Raw genomic sequence first — 16,000 nt, 5'->3', positions numbered from 1 at the left:
CCCCCCCCAGATTTTTTATTTTATTTTTATTTTTTTTAACCGTGCGTCGGTACAGATGAAAAATGGAGGCTTTATTTTCCTGAAGGGCTTTCGTTTGCTGCTATTTTTGAGGTGATCCTGTCTGTGCAGTTTCGCAGGCGCCGTGAGCGTCTACTTCTGGCTGAGTTTGGCGGAGGAGGAAGGATGGGGGAGGAATTTGGGGGTGGGGGGGATGCACGCATTACTCCTTATAACTACACCCGAGCAGACATCCATTATTTTTTTTCCATGAATAATTCAGTAGTGATATTTTTTAGCATGTACGTGCCTCCAGACCTGGCCTTATATAACAGGTATTTTGACTATTATTCTAGGCCAAAATCACACTTGAGGAAGCTTTCACAGGGGTAAATAAAGGAAATATTTAGAGTTGTAGCACAAGACTATCTGTTCCTGTGGTAGGTGACTGTGGACTTCAGAATCCTCAGAAGGTGTCCGATGAACCAAATAAGGAAAGGAGATAATATTTAAAATAGCCTCATTGTACATGTTTTAAAATGATAATTTAGGGCCTGATTTTATTTGCACTGCAGTTGACTGTGGAACTCGCATTGGGACCAAGATCAAATATTTAGAAAAACAGGTTTTTAAGTAAGTTCTGTTTATTTTAGAGATTGAAGAGGGGGCTGGGAGCAAGAAATGGTGGGACACAATTGGTTATTCATTTAAACACAGATTTGTAGGTTAGGTTATTACAAAGTTTGAAATTCAAGCACTGATTTTTATTGTTGTCTGTCATAAAATACATATTTAAGACAGAGATGAGTAGCTCTTGGTAAATTGGAGGTGGTGGTATGCTTTTCCCTAAATGTGCATTATCTTAGCAAATAGAATTTGTGTGCCTGTGATTTACCTGAATGGCTAGAAAAACAACTTGAACGAATTTGATTATATTATAAATCAGAAAAGCCAGACAGAATCATTTCTAAGATAATTTTTCCTGACATAGAAGTTTTATTTGTATTTAGACAGTTACAGATAAAATATTAATAAACTAATTTGGTAGTTCTTTTTTATGCTATTTATGGAGTTCTAAAAGTTATGGATTATACAGATTTCAAATTAGAATCATTAGGAACGGTAGGTCTTCTCCCTTTATAAACATAAACTCCTACCCAGGGCTCACAAATCTTCAGAAATTATATACATATTAAAAAAAAAAAAATCCAAAGCACAGTATAGGTAAGACATTTAAGTATAACCAAAAAGTAATTTATCTGTGGAATTATACTCTTGTATCATTAAGCAGAAAGAACACATTCGTAGTATTCAGTTGCTTTGATTTGTTATGATTAAGGCTTTATCATCCATGCTGTAAAAGTTAAGTTGATTCTTAATATGTTCTTTGTCCTTTTCTAATGTGTGTATTTTGAAATTTTTAGTCCTTTTTTAGCACAGTGCATTGGATTGTACTTATTCCTCTACATTTATTCTCAGTTATTTTTAGTATTTGTAAAAATATCTGCTAATATTTGCAATTCATTCCAATTTGCCTGTAAGAAACATAATATTTTTGCTAAATTGATAGCAACTGAGATTCCAAAATGGTTTCCATTGATAACTCTTTTGGAGAGACAGCTGCATCTCTTGGATATGAAAGTTTTCGTACTTGATCTTAGCTCTGAGGTTGAGGTTTTGTGGGAAAGCAAAGGAAATTGTGATGAGCTATGAGTTCAGCAGGGGTAAAAAGTAATTTTCTTTTTTGAAATAATTCCAACTGTGCTGTAGAAGGTGTGGAGAGAGGGGAAGGGGGAGAAAAATGTTTTGGTTTTAGTTTTTGCGGGTGAAAAAAATCATAGTACAAGGTAATTTTATAGATTAATTACCAACTTTATAAACTTGTTAGAGAGTAGCTTCTCTAGAGTGTTGTGCAACTTAAATTTATTAGCTACCTGAGCAGATTAGTTCCTCTTCATAAACTTTATTTTGGTCTGCTTGCAGATCTTGTCTTACAGTTTGGAAGAAGAATAGCAATAAGTAAGAAGTGCCAAGTTTGATCAAGTGTGAATGAGTGCATCCTTTAGAAATGTGTTTTCCTGAAAAGAAAATTGACAGTTTAAAGTCTTATAATGACTGGACAAGACCTTATTTAAGTAGTATATTAGTATGTAGTTTTTCAAGACGTGCAGTTATTAAATAGCTACTAACTAATCTTCAGTAAAACAAGCATCCTTTTTGATTTTTTAATGTGTTTTGGGCTTTGTCCTTGGACATTTAAAAATATTTAACTTCTGGCAAATAGTCTTGTTGCTACAGTTCATTTAATGAACTCCGATTATATCGGAAAAGGTGACCATTCTACAGCTATTAAAGCTTTAAAGTGATGTGTTTCTGCCCAGTTAATCAAGGCTGTAATTATTGTAAAACTTCTTCCATGTTGATGTAGGAGGACTCTCATTTCTGAATAAATCCTCACAAGGCATCAATTCAGACTTTCTTACCGTGAGAGGTAGGCCTGAGTAATTTGTAAAATTGAGATGGCATTTAAGAATCAGCAGCTGACTAAGCCTAGGATAGACACAAAATGTAGATTGGAATAGTATGTTCTGCTTGACCTTGATCTGACCTCTGTTTGCAAGTGATTACTGACACTAGGTTCATAATCTCCTTTAGAGCATATTTATGATGGCACCTGACATTCCCCTCTATTTACCAGTCTAACACATTTGCAGAAGGCAGGATCTTGGTTACGCCGTGGTTGTGTTTCTCAAAACTCGCTTGCTCTTTACTTGCATAACTTCTTCACCAGTTAAATCTGGTCATGCATATCACTGTTCTTGCAGTCTCCCATCAGAATACTTTGCAACGTTTTGGTCTCAATGCAGATGGTTACAGCCTGGCTTTGTTCTAGGTCTTCCTAGCTGGAGTAAATCCTTTGCATTTTCCTTTTAGCATGCACAGCAGCTTAGGAGTCGTTAGGAAAAGTCAAAATTCTTACTTACCTACTTTTCTGCGTTGAAACATTGCGAGTAAAAATGTTGCTAATGTATGTGTTTGAGATCTAGAAAGAAAGCTAATAGGATAAGAGTGTAATTAAAAACAAAACAAAAACAACCTGTTGCACTTTCTTGGGTAACATCTCTGATTTTTATCAGAACCCCTCCCCCCCCATTATCTTTGATGTGATTGCTATGTTGGTAAGAGCCAACAGCTGCTGTACATGAGACGATTTTCTTAGTCAACCAGTAGCAGAAAAGTGATCTAAAATATTGCTTTGTTGCTTTTACATATTCTGAAATTTTGGTTAATAGTTAAGCTTTCCTAGCACTGTCATCCATTTCTCCCAGTTTGTGGTTGATATGCTTCTATCCTGCTAACAAGCTTGTAGGAAAATTTTCTCAAATCAAATGCATTAGCATTAGATGGATTTTTTCATTAATTCCCTTTGCTAAGAAAAAAAGAAACAGCCTGCCTTTAATTTTACTGTTAATAAGCTCACATCTCCATTAGAGCAGTAGTATAGAAATTTGTCTCTTTTTGATAAGAGGTATTTCTTCCTGAATGTAGGACAGTATACTAAAAGTAATAATAGGAAATATCAGTGTTTCCTTCAGTGTTTCCCCTTTTTAGACTGTTACAGTTGGCTTTTCTCTTGTGTTTGTGCACATCAAGTAAGGACACGCTTACTCAGCACCACATTTTTGGAGTCTCTGGCTTCTCAATATGTTTTTCTTCCAGAAGTCATTTTTCACTAACCCAGTTAGTATCTTAAAAAAAGGGTTGTACATTAGATATAAAAATATATCCAATTGTCTTATCAGGCTATAATCTTCTTTAAGGTGCTAAGTAGGCCCCCAAATGTAATCAAAATGTACTGAAATAATCTGTTGTGGATTATATGGCATATCAAAAGTCTGATCTCGGAGGAAGAAAGACACTGACATCTACATCAGGTTAGATTTTAATTTGACACATGTTTGCGAAAAATACTTGTGCAGCTTTTGGCAGGGGGGGAGAAGATGTACTTCTCCTGTGCTTATTTATATCCTTGTGGTAGTACTTCTGTGCTGTGCTGTTTAGCTGTATTTGTGTCTTTACTTTTTACTTTTTACTTTTGTGTTCTGCTTAGGTGATTTATCTAGGCAACAAACCCCAGTGGCATAATTTATACTATTGTTTGGAATGAATGCCGTGTGTGCCTCCATTTCGTATCTTTGTGTGCAAAGTCAGGCTGTCAAGAGGGAAAGTATGTAACTTCGTTTTAACAAAAATACATGCTGCATGAGGTGACTTGAATGGAAGTCATGAAACCAAATGACCCGTCTCTTCTAGAAAACCCAGTTGTGTGACCTTTTAAAATACAGTGCTCTGTTGCATTGTAGGCAAAACACATGAATCAGGCTTACGTATATCCCTGGCGATTGTTCATAGTAGTATAGTTTTAAAACGGTCTTGAACTATTGCTAATAAATCTGTATTAAAACTTCAGTACCATAAATGGCTCTATTGCTATCCTCATGTTGATATTTGCTGTAGTTCTTATCAGATTTCAGGGAGAGTTTGAAGTATAGGCTAACTCTCAGTAAATAATGCTGTCCCAGCGCTAGTGTGAAAGTGGGTGAATTATGAATCAATTGTGATCAATTATACATGATTTTTGTTTTATATAAGGCTGAATGCAAAGTGCAACTTTAGGCTTCTGCTTCAGAGATTCTAGAAAAATGCTGTCAAAATAAAAGTTATACTATAAGCATGGCTGTTACTGAAAGTGTCAACTTGCTGCTGCACAAAAATGAAATGTAAAGATTAAATGAGCATGCTGAATTCTGCATAGTAGAACTTTTGCAGTTCTCCTGTTAATGTTTTCATAGGATTTTGCACGTAGTTCCAAATAATTACCTGTACTCAAGAGTCACATAAATACAGATCCTGTTTACAAGTGGTAGGCCTTGGATTTCCATCTGGATGTCATCACAAATGGAAATCATTGCCAAATGATGCCCTGATTGTCCATCCTTTTTAAAGTTACATGAATTTATTAGTTATTTAGTTTATAGTTATTTACTTATTACATGGAATGAGTTGAAAGTTATTTCCGAATAGAAAAGATAGTCCCTGAGAAAAATGGTTATGAACATTGATTGGAATGCAGCTTGTAGAAAAATGTTAAAGTTCTGAAAGTTGTACCTTTGTAATAACAGTATTTCTCAGTGAAATGATATTCTTATCTAGGCTGTATTTCCAACAGATTTATTGAAAAACTTAGATACAGACTCAAGGCTTCAAAACTTACTAGCCAAAGACTAGTTAGAGACAAGGGAGGAAGGAGAAGGTCACCAAGAAAACCTGGAACAAAGTCACAGAATGAAAACTAATTTCCTAAATTCAAACGGATTTACAAGAATGACTCCAGTTAAAAAGCTGCTTTTGGTATGTCAGGGGAACTGCGTTCATTGCTCATGGCAGCTTCTATCTGGTGAACATCTAATAACTTAGGTTTCTAACCAACGGAAATTTTCTTTTTGCTCTTCATAAATGAGGCTTTTTGAATGGGGGAGTTGTATTACTTTAAATTTCCATCTTCGCTTCTACAGTAAACGCCTTCAGTTCCTATGATAGCTGCTGCTCTGAGCTTTCTCAAAGAGCAGAGTGAAATTGGTATGATTCATTCCAGCTTCGTTCCTGCCTACGGGTTTAAGAATAGGAGAAGATAAGACTTCATTTTGGAGGTAAAAATAAATTATCTGTATTTGAAAAAATGTTTTGGCATTAAATTACATGTATTGACCTCTTTCAAAACTCCACATTTCTAAGTATAAACTCTTGGAAGTATGAGGATTTAGCACATTCAGATAATGTTTTTTAAATTATTAAAAAACACCAGTGTTTTTGCTTCAATCAGATTATATCATATTTATGTGAACATTGGGAAATGTCTTTGCTTATGTGCTGTAATTATAAGGTTAGGGAAGGCTGTAAGGTTTGTTTTATCTTCAGAAGCCTTGCATGTTCTATTGTATATACACTCCCTCTAAAACTTTCCAAATGCACAGCTGGCAATGGAAATACACAGCTGGTATTGGTGAGCTCTATTGTCAGTGTGGGACCTTTGCTGTCACCAGTGTATCGTGGCATGTATTTGTACTCCAGGTATCATTAGACAACTTGATGTTCATAATTTGGTGGCACCCAGCTTTGCCTACACAAGAATCTGACTGGTGATGCCACTAAAAGTAGAACTTACTTAAGAACTCCTTAAGAAGAGTTTAGCGAAGGGCTGGGAGATGCTCAGGAATGCACTGGAAGGATTCGGTGCTGGTTATCAGACCTTCTGACAGGTACTCACTCCTTAGTAAATCAAGTAGTACAAACATCCTGCGTATTCTTCATGTTACTTTATCTTGGTATGTGTTTGTCCTGATCTGGAAATAACAATATGGTGTTCATGATCGTAACAAGTTAATGTTTTTTAGGTACTAGTTTATTTTTGGTTAGAGCATATGTATGTATTTGTGTAATATAGTAAAAAAAAAAAAAAAAAAAAAAAAAAAAACCTTTTCTTGGATGATTCAATTGTTCAAATCATAGGTTCTAAGCTGTTCCATGTTTTTCTTTATTTGTTAGTTCTATTCAACCACCCTTCTGTGTACCATTTGTTTTTTCCAAGTTAAATAATAAAACACTTGTCCAGATCACAGTTGCAGCATGTCTAAGCAAATTTGCTAATGCTGTCTATGGTTACATATCCTACAGTGGGGAGTGGAATTGAGGCACTGGGCAGCTTTCTAGTGTTAATCGATTTCTTTTTCTGTGGACCAGGGTTAGCTTTGAAACAGTGATTTGGAAGGAAAAAAGCTTACTACTCCATTTTTAACTTTTTAATTAAGCCAGTCTATTTTGAAATTGTGTCTTTTTTATTGAGGGGGGAATACTTTTTCCTTGTCCTAAAAATAAGCTAAAAGTTGCTAAGACTCCATTAAAACATTGTTCTTTGCGAATATATTTTAGAATTGTCCAAAACTTTATTAGAATATTCTTTTATGAATCACAGAGCAATTTAAATCTTTCTTATAAGATGCTGAGAAAATTTGGGGAGGACTGTTTTAGGACAGAGCTTTAATTTTGAGGTAAGCAGATTCTGAGGTTGTATCCAAATATAGGAAGTGGGTGAATTTCTGCAGAGTATGGGAATAGACATAGTTTTCCAGAATTAAACCAGTGGTTTTCTTTTTTTAATCCTCTTAATATTGACTTACATTGTGTTTTAGAATTGTCCCATTACTTGTATCATATATGAGAACAAACTTTTTTCTTGGATGCAGTCGTTGATTGCCTTACCTATATTACAGAGTTTGGGTTTGTTGTCTCAAACTTTATTTCAGGTAATTTACCTGGATGACTTTTATTCACATCAGTAACTTTTCTTGACTTCCTTTGTGTTCTTGTCTCATGTAAAGTCAAGGGTCTGTTAAACACTTAAAACTTCCTGTGGTTTCCTTGCACTCCTGCATGTGCTCTCATAGCATTTGTTGTCTAAGTTAATTGGAGACTTTGGGGCTTTTATGGTAGTTAGAATGTAATTGGTGATTGACTTTCAGAGTTTTCTCATTTTATTTACCTCTAACTTCTTGTTAATCATGCCTTAATTTAGTGAAGGCTTTAAGTTCTCCTTGTACAAAGGATCTCCTATACTGCTTAATCATTTTTATTGCCTTCTTTTAGACCTTTTTTATGCTTCATCTTTTCAAAACTCTTCTTAATACTGTTTGAACAATACTATTCATATACTATTCTGTATCATTCATAGTGCTAAAGTTTAGTGCTGGCTTTTGTTACAGCTTACCATAGTTATACATTGACTGTTTTATATTTGAATTGTTTATAGGAGCCTCTTACTTTTTTTAATTGACTAAGGGCATATCTACAGATGCTCCATCTAATTTAGTATGTAATGTAAAACAGGTGCGTTTAATATAACTACAGGTATGTCCATACAATGTCCCATTAAAACCGGTTGATTTATGGGAAGAGATGTAGACTCCATTTCTGTGTGTATGGATGAGAACTGTTTCCTTTAACTATGATATCTATCCGTATTTTGTAAGATAATTGATGTTTTTAAAGTCTTTTTGAAGATTTTCCTGTTACCATATTATGACATTACAAAATATCAAAATAATTTTATATTGAAAATATCTAACTTTTCAATACATTTTCCAAATCAACAAAAAGGAAAAGCATTTTTCTTCAGACTAGAGTGTATTTAATTTTTTAATCTGTCAAAACTTGGAATGAATTCTTTATTCCTGCCACAAGCCTTACAAGGGTTGACAGGTATGAGTTTGTTCTGAAGAATTCTTACTGGCCTACACTTGCTGTGTCAAGGTCCTCGGGGAAATATTGTAGCAGTCTCTAAGTTTTACCTGCTTTAACAGTTACTGAAGTAATACTCTCCAGTATTTTAAAATTTGTAGCTACAAAATTAGATATCTTCTGAGCATCAAATATTCATTAGTGAATACTAGCTCGGCTTTTATAAACTTTGTCCCCTGGATTGACTTAAGCAAGTGCAATCTTTATTCTGATCGCCAGTATGTGTTAGTTATTTAGGATGAAATCTTCAGAAGCACTTCAGAGCTTGCCAGCATTGCTGTTCAGAGTGGGTTGCGTTGTCGCACTTTGCATAGAGTTCTGCAGGAGCGTTTGATAGACTATGATTAATGCTTTAGAACTTTGAAGAGACAGTATTATTAATGTGATGATTGGCATAAATTTACTCTAGTGAGAGTATTATAATAGCTGAGAATCTATCTTGATTATCATTGCTGCAAAATGACATGGAAATGGTTAGTCAGCTATACATCTGTTCTAGCGAGCATCGAGAGCCAGATGCCAAGCTTGTTTGAGTCCATTCAAACATGAATCTTCTCTTTGTTGACAGTCCGTTAGCAATGATTAGATTGTTGAATGGGAACGATCTAGTCTTTGTGAAAGTGGCTTAATTCATATAAATTATGGTGAATTTTCTCATGTGTTGCCACTATTTGAAGCCAAATACAATGCAGACTTTCTCATATGACTGCTGGTAAAATCAGAAACTTAAAGTATCAAGTCAGTAAGGTTTTTTTTTATTATTACTGGTGTAAAGCAGTTCAACAGTAATGAGAGCTGACCTCTTTTTAAGAGTAAGTTTGTATCAGACTCAAAGTGTACAAGCTTGCTTTAGATTTATCCTGTTAAAAGGAAACTTGAATGATATTTGTGCTGATATTAGAATTGCCTGGGATTTTAGGAGTAGCTCATACCAAATTTTAGCCAGTTGAGTTAAAAAAAAAAAAAAAAAAAAAGACTTCTTGCAAAGTTTTTGTTTCAAATTGCAGGTAAAGAGCAAAAAGTCCAGTGTTTCAAATCTTATGGACCCTAGTCAGGGATTGCAAAAGGAAAGTGGACTTTGTGCTGAAACTTCATTCATGACTACCACATTCTTAACTGTTAAATGTCAATTTCTAGCCTTTCCATTCCCATATACCAAAGCTATGTTTTTGTCTGGTTCATTGCCTGTAAATGAAAATGTCCAAGTTACCTTTTGGTGAGGTTTGTAATTTTGTATTGTTTCATTTGACCTTTTGGGGTATCAAAAGATGTCTACAAAAAAGTTTTACATGTTTAAAGTCCAATTTCATCAAAACAGGTTAACTGACCAGCAGACAAATATATTTGTGCTCTGACTGGGCACAATATTTTGTAATGAAGTTGCCATTCCCTGTAGTGACTTTATGAGCTTATTGCCATTTTTTGGTTTCATAAATTAAGCAGACATCAGTTTGCTCTGCTTTGGTTTGGGGCTAACTTTACATTCAGTAACTTCTGTTGCCATTTCTGTCAACCAGAGCACCAACTATTGTCCGCAATACTCTCTTCTACCACTGAGAAAGACACCGATTGAGCAATTGGAGCATTATAGTTAAAGATTTCCTTGGGAGATACGGTAAATTGTGCAGTCTCAGAGGAGACTGAAATGCATTTCTCAGGGAAAACACCATGGGGCTGTGGCTGGAGTGAGTGAGGCACTTGGTTTCTGAGAGAATGCTAAGCAAATCTTTCAGAATTTTTCAGCAGGTAAAAAATGATTCATTCAGAGACTATATTGTACACTAAAATAATGAGTTTGTATAATATTTGCAGTTTACCCTCCTGCTTCGTCTGCTTTTACATATCAGAAAGGACCTGCAGTGATCCTCTGTCTTATGACCTTGGATTGTCACTCTGAAGTTAGAAGGAGACAAGACTTTCCAAATTTAACAGATGCAGGGAAGCAAAGTTTTCATGCCTGCAAATGAGAATCTTGACAGTAACTGCTTATTAACAATTAGAGATGGTTTTGGGACATTGTTAGATTGGAGGCCATAGTTTATAAAATGCTGTCATGTTTTTTAATAGGGACTAATGGAAACAAACTGTAAACATCTCTATGCACTAGAAAAGGCAGTTAATTCCATTTTTATCACGTCTGCTTAAACTTTTAGTAACAATTTTCCCTTATGTTGTACAAATATGAGTACTTATCATATGACACTGTTTCATACACTGTTTTCAATTCTGTTACATGGTGGTGGTGTTAGCGTCTGAGCAAAAAGCTCAGGGAAATCAGTGCTATGTTTGTAGTAAATAATAGCCTTTAAAACTATACAGACTAAAGAAATTTCTTTAAACCAAGCTTGCACTGCAGACCAAAACAGATAGCTTGGCACTTTGTAGTGTGCTGGATTTCAGGTATCAGTAAGAGCTGTCAATGAGTCAGTGCACTATGGAAAATACTGTTGAATCCTCTGTCCAGATTAATACCTTGCACTTCAAAATAGAAAACTATTACACATTTACTTGATTGCTGTTGGTAACATTAAAAAATGGTTCTCATCAAATGTGTGCTGCATGTTTTTTTTCCCATTGAATCCCAGAGAGTAAGGATTATATGTGCAAGTTGTCTGGAATTTTAGTAAGTGCTAAAAACAAGAGAATAAGGAGGCTTAAAGAGAGAAAACTGGAAATGTATGCTACAGGAAGAGGAAATACAATGTTAGAGGGACCTGGTCTTACTGAGAATCTCTTACTGTTTTCGTGGAGAGAAACTTGTGACAAATGACATGTCATAGCTGTGGAAAACAAAAGGATTTAGTTGGGTCAGAAATGGATAATAAATGACAAATTTGAGTGAACATAAATTAGTGTTATTTTGTAGCAGTTTTGAGGGGTTTAACTTTATACCTGGGAGATCTAATCTGGTAGTAGCAGCAGTGTCCGGATCCTACATCTGGAAAGGGCTTTGGTCTTGTTTCCTTGGTGGTAAGCAGACTCCTGTTACCGTGATCCCAGCACTCCGGTTAGACACAGAGGCAGTCCTGTTTCCTGGAAATTGTAGCCACTGTACAGCTGCATTCTCCAAGTAAAGCCATTAGCTGATGTTTGGACACATGTTTGGGTAAACTCCTTTGCTTTTTCAGACTTCCACCCAGTCACAGGTTTGTGCTAACCTTTTGGGAGTTCTGTTTGAGATGAGGCAGCAAAACTGACATAGCAGCAGCAGAACACCTTTATTAATAGTATATTAAGGGCATTAGCTTTTGAGGTCAGCATGTAGACTCAGCAATCCTATTTTTAAAAAAAGTCACTTATTAATATGGTAGCTACTAGATTGCATTTATCCAGTTTATCAAACAGCTGAGTAAAATGACAGCTAAAGTCTGTCTTTTTCAGTAAGATATCTTTGAAGAAAACTACATATTCTTGATCTAAACCCCCCAAATGCTCAACGATCCAAAAAGGACCATGACAAATGTTCAGATTATTTAGTATGGATAAAGGCAGACTGTTCTAATACTTGTCATGTAACCTTTGTGAGGTACAAGTAATCCTGTAAAGTTTTGCATTGGCATTATCTTCCAAATGATCATGTTGAAACTCATATTCTTAATTATCTGAGTGTAGGCTCATTTCAGTGTCAGAAAAGTGTTTTAGGGAGAACTGTAGTGAATGAAGAAGTAAAATCTCATATTCATTTCAGTGGAAATTTACCTTTTGCTTACTTTTTTTGTATTTAAATACAAAATTTTGATACTTAATGTATTTTAACAAAATCACACATGAAGACTGGCTAAATATAGAGAACAGTTATTTCTAGAAAATCTGTTAAGTGTTTGTATTCCAGCTGTTACTTCTTTTCCTTCTTGTTTTAATACTTGAAAAATAAGCTAAATAAAAGCTAATTGGAATATAACTGCAGAGCAGAGCATCTATCTTGTTTTCTGAAACAGGTTGGCTGTGTCAGTAGTAGCTATGGTTAGCTATCAAGTAACTTGCTAGGAACTTGCAGTGAATTGTGGGATGTTGTGGTGTTAAGGAGGGTAGGAGGCAGAAATACATAACTACATTTAGTGGTTGCAAAATTTTAGAGCTGATTGGAGTCTGTGTATTCTGTATCTGCTGTTCCAGTTTTATAAATACTGGAATAAATGCAGAAATAACCTTTTTGATCTTATGAAGACAAAAGCTATATGTTTAATTATTTTCATTTAATTGTTCAGCACAGCTCTCGTGTGGGTTACAACTTGCATGGAATTAAACTCTATGGGTGTTTATTAGCCATGTTTAATAGCTGCTAGATGACATTCTGTACTATTTAAATCATTATGGATGAGTAAGTGTTGTGTAGTCTGTAAATGTAAGACTACCTATGATTTATACTCAGGTTAATCTGTGAAGGTACAACATGTTTAAGGATTTGAATGAGGTGCTGCAAATGTGGATAGCATATTGCAAACAGATAATATGTAATAGTTGGTTTTGCTCCTCTTTGTTACAGAGGGTGGGGGTACATAAATTACAATACAGTAAGTGTAAGAGAAAGGCGGAAGACAATTCCCATATCAATTCTTGCCGACTGGTATAATACCATGCACAAGATATGCTTCCTGCTCATATGACTCTTCAGCCTAAATGTTTTTATCTGTTTATCTGAATGTTGTGAATACCTTCAGCTAAACTTCTCTGGGTTTATGAAGAACTCCATTTAATGGCAATATGTTCCTTTTTGCTGCTTGTAAATCCTTGTGTCATTTTTCTTGTCTTGGCAAGCCATGCCATGCAATCCCTTGCTAACATTTGTCTTGTAGTGATGATTATATAATTTAAGAAGTTTGTGGTGAGACATAGTAACTTTATCTTCAGTACTGTCATTCAAATGACAACTTTGCCAAATTTTTGCAGAAATGGGTGTTTTAAATAGCCCCAGCTCAGAATTTTCTTATGCTTTCCATGGCAACAAGTTCATCTGTTAAGCAAATGTCATGTGAACGTTTTCTGTAAATGCATTGCTCACTCTCTCCTGTGCAAAATTGATATTTAGTGCTTAGTACAAATATATTTTGATATATGTTAGTTGTTATGTAAGCATTTGTCTTCAGGTATATTGAAATATCTTCCCAAAATGAGTCTTTATTGTGATTTTTAGAATCTGGATGGATGATGCTGTGATTAAAACATCACTCTCTGTACATGTGAATGTTTGTCTATAGCAATATGCATTTATAATATGAAAAAAATGTTTTCTTGATGTAGGATGTAGTTTTGAAGAGTCAGTTTGATAGTAGTAGCATTACTATTTTCTCATGTCTTCCATGCTTATGCTATCCCTCTTTCTCCTGCTACCACTTTGTAAGCTTGAATGCATCTTATGGAAGAGAAGATGCAAGTTGTGGTGGAAAAAAGCATGGAAAAAGATTGCTGAAGTTGCTTTTACTCTTTACGTTAAATGGCCGTTTATCTCTTATGCTGCTGTTTGCAGTCTTCAACCAGCAAAAGTTGTACTGGTTATTAAGTTTTGAATTATAGCAAGTGAAAATGTGCTATCTAAAATAAAGGGACATGCAGCTTCTCTTCAAAGACCTTATTTTCATACCTTTTGCTTTCAAAAGATAGCTGAGCTCTGTTCTGGAGACCTTCGGTATTGCTTGACATAAGTGAAGCTGTTGCTGGACAGGCTAACCCTGTGTATGCACTACTTGCCTCTCCTACCAGCCTGTAAAGAAAGGATATGGAGAGCTGAACAAAGACAAGGGTGGTCAGCCTCTGGCATCTGAATTACATGGATCATGAGCAGTTCAAGTACAGTTCCCTGCTGAGTCTTTGTCATGAGAACAGTGGCAGGGTTGTGCCAGGCCTAAAGCCTGATGGATAATCTGAACCTCCAGCTGTGAGAGGAAACAATCCAGCAGAGAATGGTGAGGCCACCATAAGGAGGCTGTGCCAACGTCCAGTTGAGTGTCCAGTTCTGTACTACAGTGTTGGGACTCCTGGCATGACTCCCAAGATCTTCCAGATTTTTCCAGAATACATAGTTATATCTATTATGGTACATTTTTGTTGGGAAGATGGGCAACACAAAGCTAAGATCTTCTCTAGCTCTAAATTATTGTCAGGATTCTCAGAAATCATAATTTAAAATTACATTGCACTTTGAGATGATAATTTCTGTACACTAAAATCAACATGAACTGTTTAGGAGCATTTGCATTTCATTTGCTTAATGGTGCCTAAAGTTATGCCAATACAAACTGATTGTATCCTGATAACTTTATAATGGTATTGCAAGAAAAATTCACATATATTTTATTTGTATATGATTGTGGCTCACCAATTATTTATGATAATCATATATTGAGGAAAACAAGGTTATTATGACATTTAAATGTTGACATTTTCTGTATGTTTCATATGTATTTGACAGCACTGTTAAAATAGGCCTTTTAATGATATGGTTGATATAGCCATTCAGATTTAATTGACATACAGTTTAATTAGATATTTCTGTTTTAAAAAATTGAGCTGTGCCTTTTATATAAGCCTTGAATTTCACCCATAAAATTACTGGAATGTGAACACAAATGTGCTGCTTTTGCATTCTTTTACATCTTTTTTTATGTTCAGTTTTAGAAGGCTTTAGTCTGAAAAGGGGAAAAGTCAGTTAATGTTATACTTGCTCTGTATTTTTGAATCCAATAGGTAGGTACCTTCCTACCTAGGGTAATAATTTTGTCAGAGGGTTTTGTGTGCACGCATATGCCAAAGAAATGGGATCCATCTTTACAGCCAACGAAACAAACCCACCCTTTTCCTGGCTTGACTCATACCAATTTCATATGTGAATAAAATCTACCACCAAAGCAGTTCTATAGCAGCATTTGAATATCTGAGCCTTGGCGTCTGGGGAGGCGTAAGCCTCTGCATCTTACTGGTTTCTGTAGTAATTTTTCTTGCCAGTGCAAGAGTATTTCCCCCCAGAGCACTTGCTAGTCAGTGGTTTCATGTTTTGTTTTAAGTTTGAAGATTTGAGTTCAAAAGATGGTCCCTCCCTAGCTAATAATGTATGTGTGTGTTCAAAAATATACTTGAGTTTTTCAGCTGAGTTTCCTCTAATCAAATAAGTTACAAAACAGTACTTCAAATGCAAGTAGTTAAGAACAACTTTGGTATGTTGTTTTATTAACAGTAATATTATGTGAGAAATATTGGAAGTTGATGTCATAACGGTGTGTTTTTTTCAATAAAGCAGACTTGCTAAGGCTTTTTTCTTTTGAGGTTGTCATGTTTTTTTTTCCTAGTCTAATATTTACTAGCTCTGTAACTTATGCCTGCTATTTTGACTTCAGCTTCCTCTTTTTCCAAGAACTTGCAGTGGGGCGTCTTGAACAACGTAGGGGAATAACCTGGCCTATATCAAATCACTGAAAACTTTGGATAGCGTTTCAGAGTCTGTTTGATTACCATATGCTGTGAAGTGGTGGATGCTCTTTAAATAGTCAAATATTCTTTGATTTGGTAATACGATGGAGATAACTCTGCAGTGCTTAAACATGCAGCCCCTCTTCAAAACTGACTGAGTTAAAACACAGCCTGTAGCTTATACATTGAAATGTGGCTCTTGGCTTAGATCTTTAAAATATTTGCAGAACCTTGTGGGACTGAG

General features: G+C 35.3%; 1 protein-coding gene across 1 annotated transcript in view; it reads left to right on the top strand.

Moving 5' to 3' along the window:
• Nucleotides 1-94: 94 nt before the first annotated feature.
• PRDM2 (PR/SET domain 2) overlaps nt 95-16,000 on the top strand; it is a 47,160-nt gene continuing 31,254 nt past the window's right edge. Inside the window, exon 1 of the mRNA XM_026073988.1 lies at nt 95-111. The gene's annotated coding sequence lies outside the window, so the exon portion shown is untranslated. The remainder of the gene's footprint in view (nt 112-16,000) is intronic.

The sequence above is a fragment of the Apteryx rowi genome, unplaced genomic scaffold (assembly GCF_003343035.1).
Source record: "Apteryx rowi isolate R43461 unplaced genomic scaffold, aptRow1 scaffold_38, whole genome shotgun sequence".
Lineage (NCBI taxonomy): Eukaryota > Metazoa > Chordata > Aves > Apterygiformes > Apterygidae > Apteryx > Apteryx rowi.
The sequence above is the reverse complement of the archived record's forward strand: the minus strand, read 5'-3'. Positions and strand labels throughout refer to the sequence as shown.